Genomic DNA, 13488 nt, shown 5'->3' with positions numbered 1-13488 from the left:
CTTCAAACGACCGGACGCTGGATCCTTTCCTAACTAGATGCACTGTAACACCTCTGGTGTTTTGACCTAATACTAAAATTTGACATGTCATCATGTGCATTGCAAAGCATTCATATAGTAGAAAGTTTTGAATGCATTCACTAAATAAGGTTTATTTCATAATGTTGTTATTTCATGTGATGTGTTTCAAAAACCCTAAATACAGATCATGACCACAGGGGTTAAATTTCATGTGATCATGTGAGGTCATATGTCCTATGACTCAAATAACCCTATTGGGCCATGTTACTGGTCAAAAATCAAAATCTAAGTAAAAGGAAGACAAATCAAATTTGAATTCACATTCAAATTATAAAAGTCCTTTTTGCCCCTTTTAACTAATTCAAAATCCATGAGGAATTTGGGGTTGAGGCAAAAAGCAAAGTTGGAGATTATTTTATATGGGTCAACTTTGGTATTCAAAGTTTTTCAAGTTTACATACAAAATTTGGAGTAATTTTGGAATGATTCAAATCTTTAAATGTACCCCAAATATGAAATTCAAAATGGAGGCAGAATTTGAAAATGTTTCTTAAACCAAAGTTATAGTACTTGAAAAGTTGAGCAACTTTCATTTTTGGAGATTTTCAACTTCTTTAGAAAATTTCTGAGTAATTTGAGATATGAATGCAGTGGCAGTTCTGTAAATTTTTCAAAAATTTCACCTCCACCTCACTGCTTGCCGCCGGCGCCACGCGGTGTTCACCGCCGATCGGTTTTTCACCGCTTTCGCGCGCAGTGACACGCCGTTGTCACCGTGGCAGGTCCGCCGTGCGTTGGCGACACCGTACGCCCTCAAGCTTGCTATAAATAGCCACCGTCGCCGCCGTCGTCATCGTTTTTCCCCTCTGCTCTGCTTCGCCACCACGTAGCTCCGCCGCTCGCCGTAGGTCTCGTCAAGCCGCGTCTGTCGTTCCTAGCTACGTCAACACGAGCGCTTTGGTCTTGTGCTCCACCTCGACTTGCTCTCGTCGCTGGTGTTGGCCGGAATCGCCCGGCGCAACCCGTCTTCCCCGTGACCGGTCAGAGCTCCGCCGCGACTGCCTTCACCGTGGCCAGGCTACTCCAGGCCGTCTCCGACTGCACCAAGCACATCACCGGGATCGCTGTGAGCTCCTGAGCGTGTTGCTCACTCATCCTTTGACTCTACTGCACCGTAGCCCTAGTAACATCGATCACCGTCGGGTCCGAGCCGCCATGGCCGGCGTCGGGTTCCTTCCGGTGTGTCCTTTTCTATTTTGAGGCTTGGGTTAGGTGCGCGACTTGGTGTAGATCATGTAGGAGCAGTTCGTGTCGCCGGGGAGTCACCACCGGCGCGTTTTGCTGGCCGGAGCTGGCCGCGCCGCCGTGCCTTGCCCACTGTCGCTGACGCGTGGGGTCAGGCTGTCAGTGATGCTGAGGAAGAAGAACAGTGAGCCTTGATTATTTTCTGATTTTGAATAGTGCAGAGATTTGGCAATTTTGTAGGAATTTATTTACACATTCAAAAATTCTAAAAATTTTTGTGTAGCTTCTGTACATGTTCTAGTATGATATAAAAATTTGAAACTTGGAATTTGAATAAATTTTTAATGTTCAAATATTTGGTCCATTAATTGAAAAATGCAATTTCCATGATTTTTGTAGGTCACTATATAACTCCAAAAATTATGAAATCTATTTTGGTACACTAATTTATCATGAGGAAGCTTACATAAAAGTTTGAGCTTAATTGGACAAAGTTTATTTTATGACTAATGAAGACTTACTTATTTAATTAATTATTCATTTAATCAATGTTGATCAATTAAGATTTGTTTGACTTTAGATTTGAGTGTTGACCTTGGGTCATTAACTTATAATGATCCTTAGAACTTTAATTAGTATTTGAACTAATATCTAATTTGTAATTAGTAAATCTTAATGACATTTCATGTGATAACAAAAGTCATTAATAAGTTAACTCGTCGAAACCCTAAGTGTTGATTAGTGTTGGATCTTGTTTTGGTCATGTTTTGTGACTAGTAGGGTTCCAAGATCCATTAGGTCCAGTCACATGTGTGGTTCTTAATGATAGGGTTACAGGTTGGTTTTGTTGGCTTGCAACTGTACCGCGAAATCAACTCGGTTGCGGGTGTTTTTACATTTCATGTGCCGAGAAAGCATCATGTTTACATTATCATCATGTTAAAGCATATGTTATTATTTCGTGTAGAACCCGAGAACGAAACGATTCTAGTTGAGCAAGTTCTGGAAGGATCCCCGGTTGTCACGGGATTTGATAATTGTGGTACTAATCCGGAACCAGAAATCGTCAACGAAGGCAAGCCCCGGTTTATGCATTAAGCCATTACCTTGTTACTTTGAAAAGTTTATCACCTATGTTATTTATTGCATTAAGTTGATCAATTCAAATATTACCTACTTGATGCATTACCTACCTTGTTACTTGTTTACCATCCTTGAAGCTGTATTTATTTACAAAGGCGTAGAATGCTTAGTATGCTTATGATAGGCTTTCAAAGCAAAAGTTTTGATACAATCAAAGATGGCATACTGGCCAAGGAAAGAGAGAAGGTAGAATGAACTAGAGACTAGTCGGGTAACTTATCTTGAATGTTGGGTAATGTTGCCGACTATGTCGCTTAAAGGCCACTCATTGTGGATCTTCTGAACGAGACACTTTGTAGTACTGGTCACATACCCCGGTAAGCCTACTTCGGCTAATCCGATACTAAGACGAATGCCCACGCACTGGGAGTGGAGAGATGGCGGGAGTAGCGTGTACCCTCGTGGCTGGAATGTGGCCGGATTTGAGGTGTGCTGTGCTCTCGGGTGGCGTGGAGACGGCTTAGTATAGGAGGATCCGATAGCGAGGTTGATATATGCAAGATTAAGTTCTACATATGTCGTGTGATAAGGAATCCCCAGCTGGGACTTGAATCAATTCGAATTGCCGGTGCTCCGCGGATATGGAGACTCGATTCATTACAGAAGCAATGTAGTACTGGTGAATTACTAAAATATGAGAAAAAGAATGAAATGAGAAGGAATGGAATACGGGAAATGTATATTTAGTTGAGATAATGAACTAAAAGAACTTAGTGGTAAACTTGAAAATAGAATGAAGGATAGTAAGCTTTTGGCAAAGAACTTTTGAATCTTGCTACATCCTTACCTTGCCCCAAATCCCTGCATCACTAAAGTCTCACACCTTGTTACGTCGGGTTAGTCTTGTTGAGTACCTTTGTACTCAGGGTTTGTTAATCCTTGTTGCAGATGAGTCACATGCGCAGGCTTGTTTTGGTCCCTGCTGCATGTCTGTGTTTGAAGTCAATGACGATGAGGAGTGATGAATGGCCTTTGGACAAGGCACTAGTTTGTTTGATAAATAAAGTTAATGTAATATTATCCCGCTACTATGGTCGTATGACACTTATGGTATTGTAAGTTTGAAAACAACTGGTTTGTAATAATACTATCTTAAGACTTCCGCTATCTTTACTCTGGTATATATTTGAATAAACTGTTGTAATCTGCAATAACTGTGATTGGGATCCTGTTTGAAAAGAGAATCGTGGATGATTCGGGTTTCCCGAGGACACCCGACAGACCTATTGAGTTGTTGGGAACTCGTGTACGCTATCCGAGGTCTGTTAAGACAACGATAGGTGCATGTGGGCCCAATTCCTTAGGAGGTTCTGCCACAGCTGGTATCAGAGCCAGGTTCCCATCTAAGATCATTGTAGGTTACTTTGGAAAATCTTCAAAATGATTTGGATCAAGGAAAGTAAACACGATATTTTGAAAGTTCAATTTCTTTCTTCTTACCTTTGATCTAGACTCAATCCTGACTTATTTGAAAAGTTTGTGGCGGATAATATGATTAGGTTTGTCCTATGAATTATGAAAATCTAGTACTTATGATTATATTAATCTTTTGTACTTAGATTCGTAAGATCGATTCATGCATCATGCTTGAGCACATTACATAATAATTCCCCTTAATAATGGTTGGTTAAGTAATGTCAATCCCATTCTTGCTAACCTCCGTTATCCTCAAGCTATTCTTATAGTCCTACCCTAAATTCTTCAGGCTATGGCAAAGACCAAGAAAACCGCACGCAAGTCCACAGGACCTCATGGAGTCCCTCGTCACCAATTGGCACCAAGAAATCACGAGCTTGGTGAAGGAAGTTCCAAGAACCCAGGAGAGGAAGGATCTTCAAGCAACCCCGCCAACGTCGAGAACCTTAACAAGGAGCTCAACACTCTTCGTCGAGCTCATGCCAAAGACCAAGAAGAGCTGGCAGAAATGCAAAGGGGTATCACCATGACCATGGAGCTGCGGAATGAAGCCTGGACACGAGAAGATGCGGCCAATGAACGCGTCAATGAGTTGGAGTTCTACGTAGAGGACCTGGAGATGGACAATGCCATTCTGCATGAGAATGTCCATATGCTGTATGCTCAACTTCATCCTCCTCATGGGGATGGTGAAGTTACCGATGAAGAAATGATTGTAGCTCCAGGAGAAGTCGAGAATGAAGAAGAGGAGGAGGACCCTGAGGAGTTAGTGTACTTCTCAGATGAAGATGAGGTTTCGTCTGATGCGGGCACGGATGCCGAAGACTGAGAGCTTGGAGTAGAAGTAGTTCCTTTACTGCTTTCCTAGAAAACCAGGGTTGTCTTGTGGGATACAAGACATGTAATATAAATAAGAACCCTTTGTAGCATGCAACCTTTTAAAAGCTTTCAATAAAGAATAATGTAAGTAAATGTGTTTCTCTAACAGATGCCTCGTCCTATCACCCGAACTGGTGCTAGTGGCTCGCATGATGATGATGAGTGCCCAAATCCTCCACCAATGCCTTCGACTATGGCAGATGCCATAGCTGCACTCGTCAACGCAACGGCAGAGAATGCCAGGCTGTTAAGGGAGTTGGCGCAGAACCAGCAGGCACCATACCCTAATCGTGGCCGTCGTAATAACGGAAACGACGAGTCAACCTATGTGGATTTTACTGACACACGTCCGCCTGTGTTCTCTAAGGCAGACGAACCTTTAGAAGCTGATGATTGGCTTAGGACAATAGAGCAAAAGTTCGAGCTGATCCACTGTACTGAGGTTCAAAAACCAAGGTTTGCGGCACAGCAACTCCGAGGAGCTGCTGGTGCCTGGTGGGCAAATTTGGTAGCAGTACAGCCCGCTGGTCACCAAATCAACTGGAGGGAGTTCAAGGATGCCTTCAGGGCACATTATATTCCAGACGGTGTGATGACCATGAAGTTGGAAGAGTTCTTGGCTCTTAAGCAAGGGGAGCACCCAGTGATGCAGTATGTTGGGCGTTTCAACCACCTGTCGCAGTATGCTATTGAGTATGTCAATACTGACAGGAAGAAAAAGAATCATTTTTTAGAGGCTTGAACACTAAACTTCAGACAATGATGGCAGCCTGTGGTAATGCAACTTACCATGAAACAATCAACATTGCTATCGCTTCGGAAGAGAATTACCGCCGACACAAAGAGGCGAAGAAGAAGAAAATATTTGCTTCCGGATCATCAAGTGGCAAGCGTCAGAAGATAGTATACCATCCTCAGAATCATGGCCGTACGCCATTCCGCCCACAACAAGGCCAAAGCAGGCAGCAAATCTTCATTCGCCCTGCAACTAATACACCTTATACACATCAGGCACCACAGCAGCAGAACAATACAAATAATGCAAACCGCAATGCTACTCCCCAGAATCACAATTTTCCATGCTATAATTGTGGTAAACCCGGGCATTTTTCCCGAGAATGTCCGTATCCTAGGAAGAACAATCCTGGTGCACCCGAAGTCCCTGTTAATCAAGCTCAAAATCAGTACAAGGGCAATGCTCAGAACCATCAAAAGGGTCCGGCTGAGAAGAAAACTGGAAGGGTATTCTATACGCAAGTGGAATCTATTCCAGAAGGAGAACCAGTTATGATGGGTATGTTTCCCATTGCTAAGCATCCTGCAATTACCTTATTTGATTCTGGTGCATCCCATACATTCATCAACCGTACATTTGTTGTGAAGCATGGGATAGCTATTGGGGAAACAAAAGAACCCTATCATATACAGTCGCCTGGGGGACGAATCTGTACAAGGGAGATAGTTCAGCATGTACCTATTGATTTGGGAGGTTATGAGTTCCCTACCAATATGTTAATATTAAAGGATCAAGATATAGATGTGATCCTTGGTATGAATTGGCTAACTCAACACGGGGCTATCATAGATGTCCTACATAGAACAATAAGGGTAAATGCACCTGACAGCAAAACCCAACTTCTTATCCAACTTCCTTTTCCTAAGAGTACAGTGGAGACAGTTTGTGCAACTATTGTTGAAGGAGCCGAGGAAATTTCAGTGGTATGTGAGTTTACGGATGTCTTTCCCGATGACTTGCCTGGTCTGCCACCAGACCGAGACGTAGAGTTCAGAATTGATCTGAAACCAGGGACAGCACCAGTGTCCAGAAGAGCATATAGGATGCCACCGAAAGAATTAGCAGAATTAAAAATGCAACTACAAGAGTTGTTAGACAAGGGTTTCATTCAACCCAGTTCATCACCTTGGGGATGCCCTGCTATATTCGTGAAGAAGAAGGACCAAACCTTAAGGTTATGTGTTGACTATAGGCCATTAAATGAAGTCACCATCAAGAACAAATACCCCTTACCCCGAATTGATTTACTTTTTGATCAACTTGCGGGAGCTAAGGTATTCTCAAAGATAGACTTAAGATCAGGCTACCACCAGATTAAGATCAGACAGGAAGATGTGCCAAAGACAGCGTTTACTACCCGATATGGACTTTATGAGTATTTAGTCATGTCTTTTGGGCTGACCAATGCCCCGGCTCATTTCATGTACCTGATGAACTCAGTTTTCATGCCTGAGTTGGATAAGTTTGTCGTGGTGTTTATTGATGACATTCTTATCTACTCTAAGAGCAAAGAGGAACATGCGGAACATCTCCGTATTGTTTTACAAAGATTAAGAGATCACCAACTATATGCCAAATTCAGCAAATGTGCATTTTGGTTGGAGGAAGTACAATTTCTGGGTCATGTGCTATCTGCTGAAGGTATAGCTGTTGATCCGAGCAAGGTAGAAGAAGTCCTTAATTGGAAAGCACCTACAACTGTTCATCAAGTTCGTAGTTTCCTGGGGTTGGCAGGGTATTACCGTCGGTTTATCCCTGACTTCTCTAGAATTGCGAAATCAATTACTGGACTGTTGAAAAATCAAACAAAGTTTGTATGGTCGAAAGAATGTGAAGAGGCCTTTCAGACATTGAAGAAGTTGTTGACAACTGCACCAGTATTAGCACAACCTGATATCGAGAGACCATTTGATATCTATTGTGATGCATCCGGAATTGGTATTGGCTGTGTTCTTATGCAAGAAGGCAGAGTCATAGCATATGCTTCCAGACAACTCAAGAAGCACGAAGAACATTATCCCACTCATGATCTTGAATTAGCTGCTGTTGTCCATTCACTCAAGATTTGGCGACATTATTTATTGGGCAATATATGTCATATCTATACGGATCACAAGAGTCTGAAATACATCTTCACTCAGTCAGAACTGAATATGAGGCAAAGGAGATGGTTAGAACTTATTAAAGATTATGACTTAGAAGTGCATTATCATCCGGGTAAGGCTAATGTAGTTGCCGATGCCCTGAGTCGTAAGAGTCATTGTCATTGCCTGATTGTAGAACCGATGCAGCGAACATTGTGTCAAGAGATGGAGCATCTGAATTTACAAATCATAGAACAAGGTTCCCTATCCAATATTGTAGTTGAGTCCACTATCAAAGATCAGATCATTGCTGCTCAACAGAAAAGTAAGGGCATAGCCCATATTAAGAATAAAGTCAGATCTGGAAGACCAACGTGTTTCAAGATTGATGAATCAGATGTTGTATGGTTCAAGGATAGGTTGGTAGTACCCAAAAATCCGGAGCTGCGAAAGCAGATTCTTGATGAAGCTCATTCTACAAGGTACTCCATTCATCCGGGTAGCAACAAAATGTATCATGATCTGAGAAAGAGATATTGGTGGACCAAAATGAAAATAGAAATAGCTCAATATGTAGCCAAGTGCGATATTTGTCAGAGAGTCAAGGCGGTTCATATGAAGACTGCAGGTCCATTACATTCCTTGCCAGTCCCATCTTGGAAGTGGGAAGATATCTGTATGGACTTCATAGTAGGTTTGCCTAGGACATCTGCAGGATACAATTCAATATGGGTTATTGTTGATCGACTAACCAAAATAGCTCATTTCTTGCCAGTCAGAGATAAATATCGAGCGGAGCAGTATGCAAAGCTTTACCTTGATAGAATTTTCAGTCTGCATGGGGCACCCAAGACCATTGTCTCTGACAGAGGATCATTGTTCATATCCAAGTTTTGGAAAAGTTTACATGAGTCTTTAGGAACTAAACTTATCCGTAGTTCTGCTTATCATCCGCAAACAGACGGACAGACTGAAAGAGTAAATCAAATTCTTGAAGATATGTTGAGAGCATGTGTTCTTTCCTTTGGTGCTAAATGGGATGAATGCCTTCCCTTAGCAGAATTCTCATATAACAATAGCCATCAAGAGAGCATTAAAATGGCACCGTTCGAAGCACTGTATGGCCGTAGGTGCCAAACGCCTTTAAATTGGTCAGAAGCTGGAGAACGTTGGTTCTTTGGACCGGATGTGGTCAAGGAAGCTGAAGAGAAAGTTAAACTCATACAAGCCAATATGAAGGTAGCTCAATCCAGACAGAAAAGCTATGCTGATAAGAGGAGACGACCGCTAGAATTCAAAGTGGGAGATTATGTCTACCTCAAGGTATCACCGATGAAAGGAGTTCATCGTTTTGGGATTCAGGGAAAGTTGGCACCCCGTTATGTAGGTCCTTTTCAGATCCAACAACGATGTGGACCAGTCGCCTATCGCGTCAAGCTACCAGATCACATGTCAGCGGTGCATGATATTTTTCATGTATCTCAGTTAAAGAAGTGTCTTCAAGTACCTGACCAGGAAATCGACTTTGGTGGTGTAGAACTAGAACCTGATTTGACTTATGCCGAGTATCCCATTAGAGTCTTAGATCAGAAAGATCGAGTCACTCGGAGACGTACGATCAAGTTCTACAAAGTACAATGGAATCAACACACTGAAGATGAAGCTACTTGGGAGTCCGAAGATTACTTAGAAGAGAACTTTCCTGACTTCTTCGCTTCTATCTAATTGCAATACCCTATCTATATTGTAACTTGTCTTGTTATTAACAGAATGGAAAACCTCCTCGCTAGCCTTTTGAATAAAGTTGTAATGTGTTAGCTTGACACATTTCCTTTTCCATTACTTAGCCTTAAGTTTTAAATCTCGGGACGAGATTTCTTTAAGGGGGAAGGGTTGTAACACCTCTGGTGTTTTGACCTAATACTAAAATTTGACATGTCATCATGTGCATTGCAAAGCATTCATATAGTAGAAAGTTTTGAATGCATTCACTAAATAAGGTTTATTTCATAATGTTGTTATTTCATGTGATGTGTTTCAAAAACCCTAAATACAGATCATGACCACAGGGGTTAAATTTCATGTGATCATGTGAGGTCATATGTCCTATGACTCAAATAACCCTATTGGGCCATGTTACTGGTCAAAAATCAAAATCTAAGTAAAAGGAAGACAAATCAAATTTGAATTCACATTCAAATTATAAAAGTCCTTTTTGCCCCTTTTAACTAATTCAAAATCCATGAGGAATTTGGGGTTGAGGCAAAAAGCAAAGTTGGAGATTATTTTATATGGGTCAACTTTGGTATTCAAAGTTTTTCAAGTTTACATACAAAATTTGGAGTAATTTTGGAATGATTCAAATCTTTAAATGTACCCCAAATATGAAATTCAAAATGGAGGCAGAATTTGAAAATGTTTCTTAAACCAAAGTTATAGTACTTGAAAAGTTGAGCAACTTTCATTTTTGGAGATTTTCAACTTCTTTAGAAAATTTCTGAGTAATTTGAGATATGAATGCAGTGGCAGTTCTGTAAATTTTTCAAAAATTTCACCTCCACCTCACTGCTTGCCGCCGGCGCCACGCGGTGTTCACCGCCGATCGGTTTTTCACCGCTTTCGCGCGCAGTGACACGCCGTTGTCACCGTGGCAGGTCCGCCGTGCGTTGGCGACACCGTACGCCCTCAAGCTTGCTATAAATAGCCACCGTCGCCGCCGTCGTCATCGTTTTTCCCCTCTGCTCTGCTTCGCCACCACGTAGCTCCGCCGCTCGCCGTAGGTCTCGTCAAGCCGCGTCTGTCGTTCCTAGCTACGTCAACGCGAGCGCTTTGGTCTTGTGCTCCACCTCGACTTGCTCTCGTCGCTGGTGTTGGCCGGAATCGCCCGGCGCAACCCGTCTTCCCCGTGACCGGTCAGAGCTCCGCCGCGACTGCCTTCACCGTGGCCAGGCTACTCCAGGCCGTCTCCGACTGCACCAAGCACATCACCGGGATCGCTGTGAGCTCCTGAGCGTGTTGCTCACTCATCCTTTGACTCTACTGCACCGTAGCCCTAGTAACATCGATCACCGTCGGGTCCGAGCCGCCATGGCCGGCGTCGGGTTCCTTCCGGTGTGTCCTTTTCTATTTTGAGGCTTGGGTTAGGTGCGCGACTTGGTGTAGATCATGTAGGAGCAGTTCGTGTCGCCGGGGAGTCACCACCGGCGCGTTTTGCTGGCCGGAGCTGGCCGCGCCGCCGTGCCTTGCCCACTGTCGCTGACGCGTGGGGTCAGGCTGTCAGTGATGCTGAGGAAGAAGAACAGTGAGCCTTGATTATTTTCTGATTTTGAATAGTGCAGAGATTTGGCAATTTTGTAGGAATTTATTTACACATTCAAAAATTCTAAAAATTTTTGTGTAGCTTCTGTACATGTTCTAGTATGATATAAAAATTTGAAACTTGGAATTTGAATAAATTTTTAATGTTCAAATATTTGGTCCATTAATTGAAAAATGCAATTTCCATGATTTTTGTAGGTCACTATATAACTCCAAAAATTATGAAATCTATTTTGGTACACTAATTTATCATGAGGAAGCTTACATAAAAGTTTGAGCTTAATTGGACAAAGTTTATTTTATGACTAATGAAGACTTACTTATTTAATTAATTATTCATTTAATCAATGTTGATCAATTAAGATTTGTTTGACTTTAGATTTGAGTGTTGACCTTGGGTCATTAACTTATAATGATCCTTAGAACTTTAATTAGTATTTGAACTAATATCTAATTTGTAATTAGTAAATCTTAATGACATTTCATGTGATAACAAAAGTCATTAATAAGTTAACTCGTCGAAACCCTAAGTGTTGATTAGTGTTGGATCTTGTTTTGGTCATGTTTTGTGACTAGTAGGGTTCCAAGATCCATTAGGTCCAGTCACATGTGTGGTTCTTAATGATAGGGTTACAGGTTGGTTTTGTTGGCTTGCAACTGTACCGCGAAATCAACTCGGTTGCGGGTGTTTTTACATTTCATGTGCCAAGAAAGCATCATGTTTACATTATCATCATGTTAAAGCATATGTTATTATTTCGTGTAGAACCCGAGAACGAAACGATTCTAGTTGAGCAAGTTCTGGAAGGATCCCCGGTTGTCACGGGATTTGATAATTGTGGTACTAATCCGGAACCAGAAATCGTCAACGAAGGCAAGCCCCGGTTTATGCATTAAGCCATTACCTTGTTACTTTGAAAAGTTTATCACCTATGTTATTTATTGCATTAAGTTGATCAATTCAAATATTACCTACTTGATGCATTACCTACCTTGTTACTTGTTTACCATCCTTGAAGCTGTTTTTATTTACAAAGGCGTAGAATGCTTAGTATGCTTATGATAGGCTTTCAAAGCAAAAGTTTTGATACAATCAAAGATGGCATACTGGCCAAGGAAAGAGAGAAGGTAGAATGAACTAGAGACTAGTCGGGTAACTTATCTTGAATGTTGGGTAATGTTGCCGACTATGTCGCTTAAAGGCCACTCATTGTGGATCTTCTGAACGAGACACTTTGTAGTACTGGTCACATACCCCGGTAAGCCTACTTCGGCTAATCCGATACTAAGACGAATGCCCACGCACTGGGAGTGGAGAGATGGCGGGAGTAGCGTGTATCCTCGTGGCTGGAATGTGGCCGGATTTGAGGTGTGCTGTGCTCTCGGGTGGCGTGGAGACGGCTTAGTATAGGAGGATCCGATAGCGAGGTTGATATATGCAAGATTAAGTTCTACATATGTCGTGTGATAAGGAATCCCCAGCTGGGACTTGAATCAATTCGAATTGCCGGTGCTCCGCGGATATGGAGACTCGATTCATTACAGAAGCAATGTAGTACTGGTGAATTACTAAAATATGAGAAAAAGAATGAAATGAGAAGGAATGGAATACGGGAAATGTATATTTAGTTGAGATAATGAACTAAAAGAACTTAGTGGTAAACTTGAAAATAGAATGAAGGATAGTAAGCTTTTGGCAAAGAACTTTTGAATCTTGCTACATCCTTACCTTGCCCCAAATCCCTGCATCACTAAAGTCTCACACCTTGTTACGTCGGGTTAGTCTTGTTGAGTACCTTTGTACTCAGGGTTTGTTAATCCTTGTTGCAGATGAGTCACATGCGCAGGCTTGTTTTGGTCCCTGCTGCATGTCTGTGTTTGAAGTCAATGACGATGAGGAGTGATGAATGGCCTTTGGACAAGGCACTAGTTTGTTTGATAAATAAAGTTAATGTAATATTATCCCGCTACTATGGTCGTATGACACTTATGGTATTGTAAGTTTGAAAACAACTGGTTTGTAATAATACTATCTTAAGACTTCCGCTATCTTTACTCTGGTATATATTTGAATAAACTGTTGTAATCTGCAATAACTGTGATTGGGATCCTGTTTGAAAAGAGAATCGTGGATGATTCGGGTTTCCCGAGGACACCCGACAGACCTATTGAGTTGTTGGGAACTCGTGTACGCTATCCGAGGTCTGTTAAGACAACGATAGGTGCATGTGGGCCCAATTCCTTAGGAGGTTCTGCCACATGCACAAACGTAGCGTCCGATCACTCCTTCAGCAGCAGTTCACCTCCTATGAACTGACCGGACGCTGGACAGCAGCCATCCAGTGCAGCGTCCGGTGGTCCTTTTCGAGACAATCTTCAAAGTTCCTTCGCGCTGCCTGTTCTCAATCAAGTCCCAACTTGAATAAGATCCAAATAAACACCAATTGAGACTGATGTGAGTGACCTCTCTCAAACCCTCATATTTTCAAAATATTTTGCCTTAGGCTATAATTCTTTTTAAGAAAATAGGCAATAAGAGAGCAAATGGAACAAAACGACAAAACAACATCATGCATATGGAATACT

This window comes from Miscanthus floridulus, chromosome 2, assembly GCF_019320115.1.
Source record: "Miscanthus floridulus cultivar M001 chromosome 2, ASM1932011v1, whole genome shotgun sequence".
Taxonomy (NCBI): Eukaryota; Viridiplantae; Streptophyta; class Magnoliopsida; order Poales; family Poaceae; genus Miscanthus; species Miscanthus floridulus.
This window is presented reverse-complemented; position numbering follows the sequence as displayed.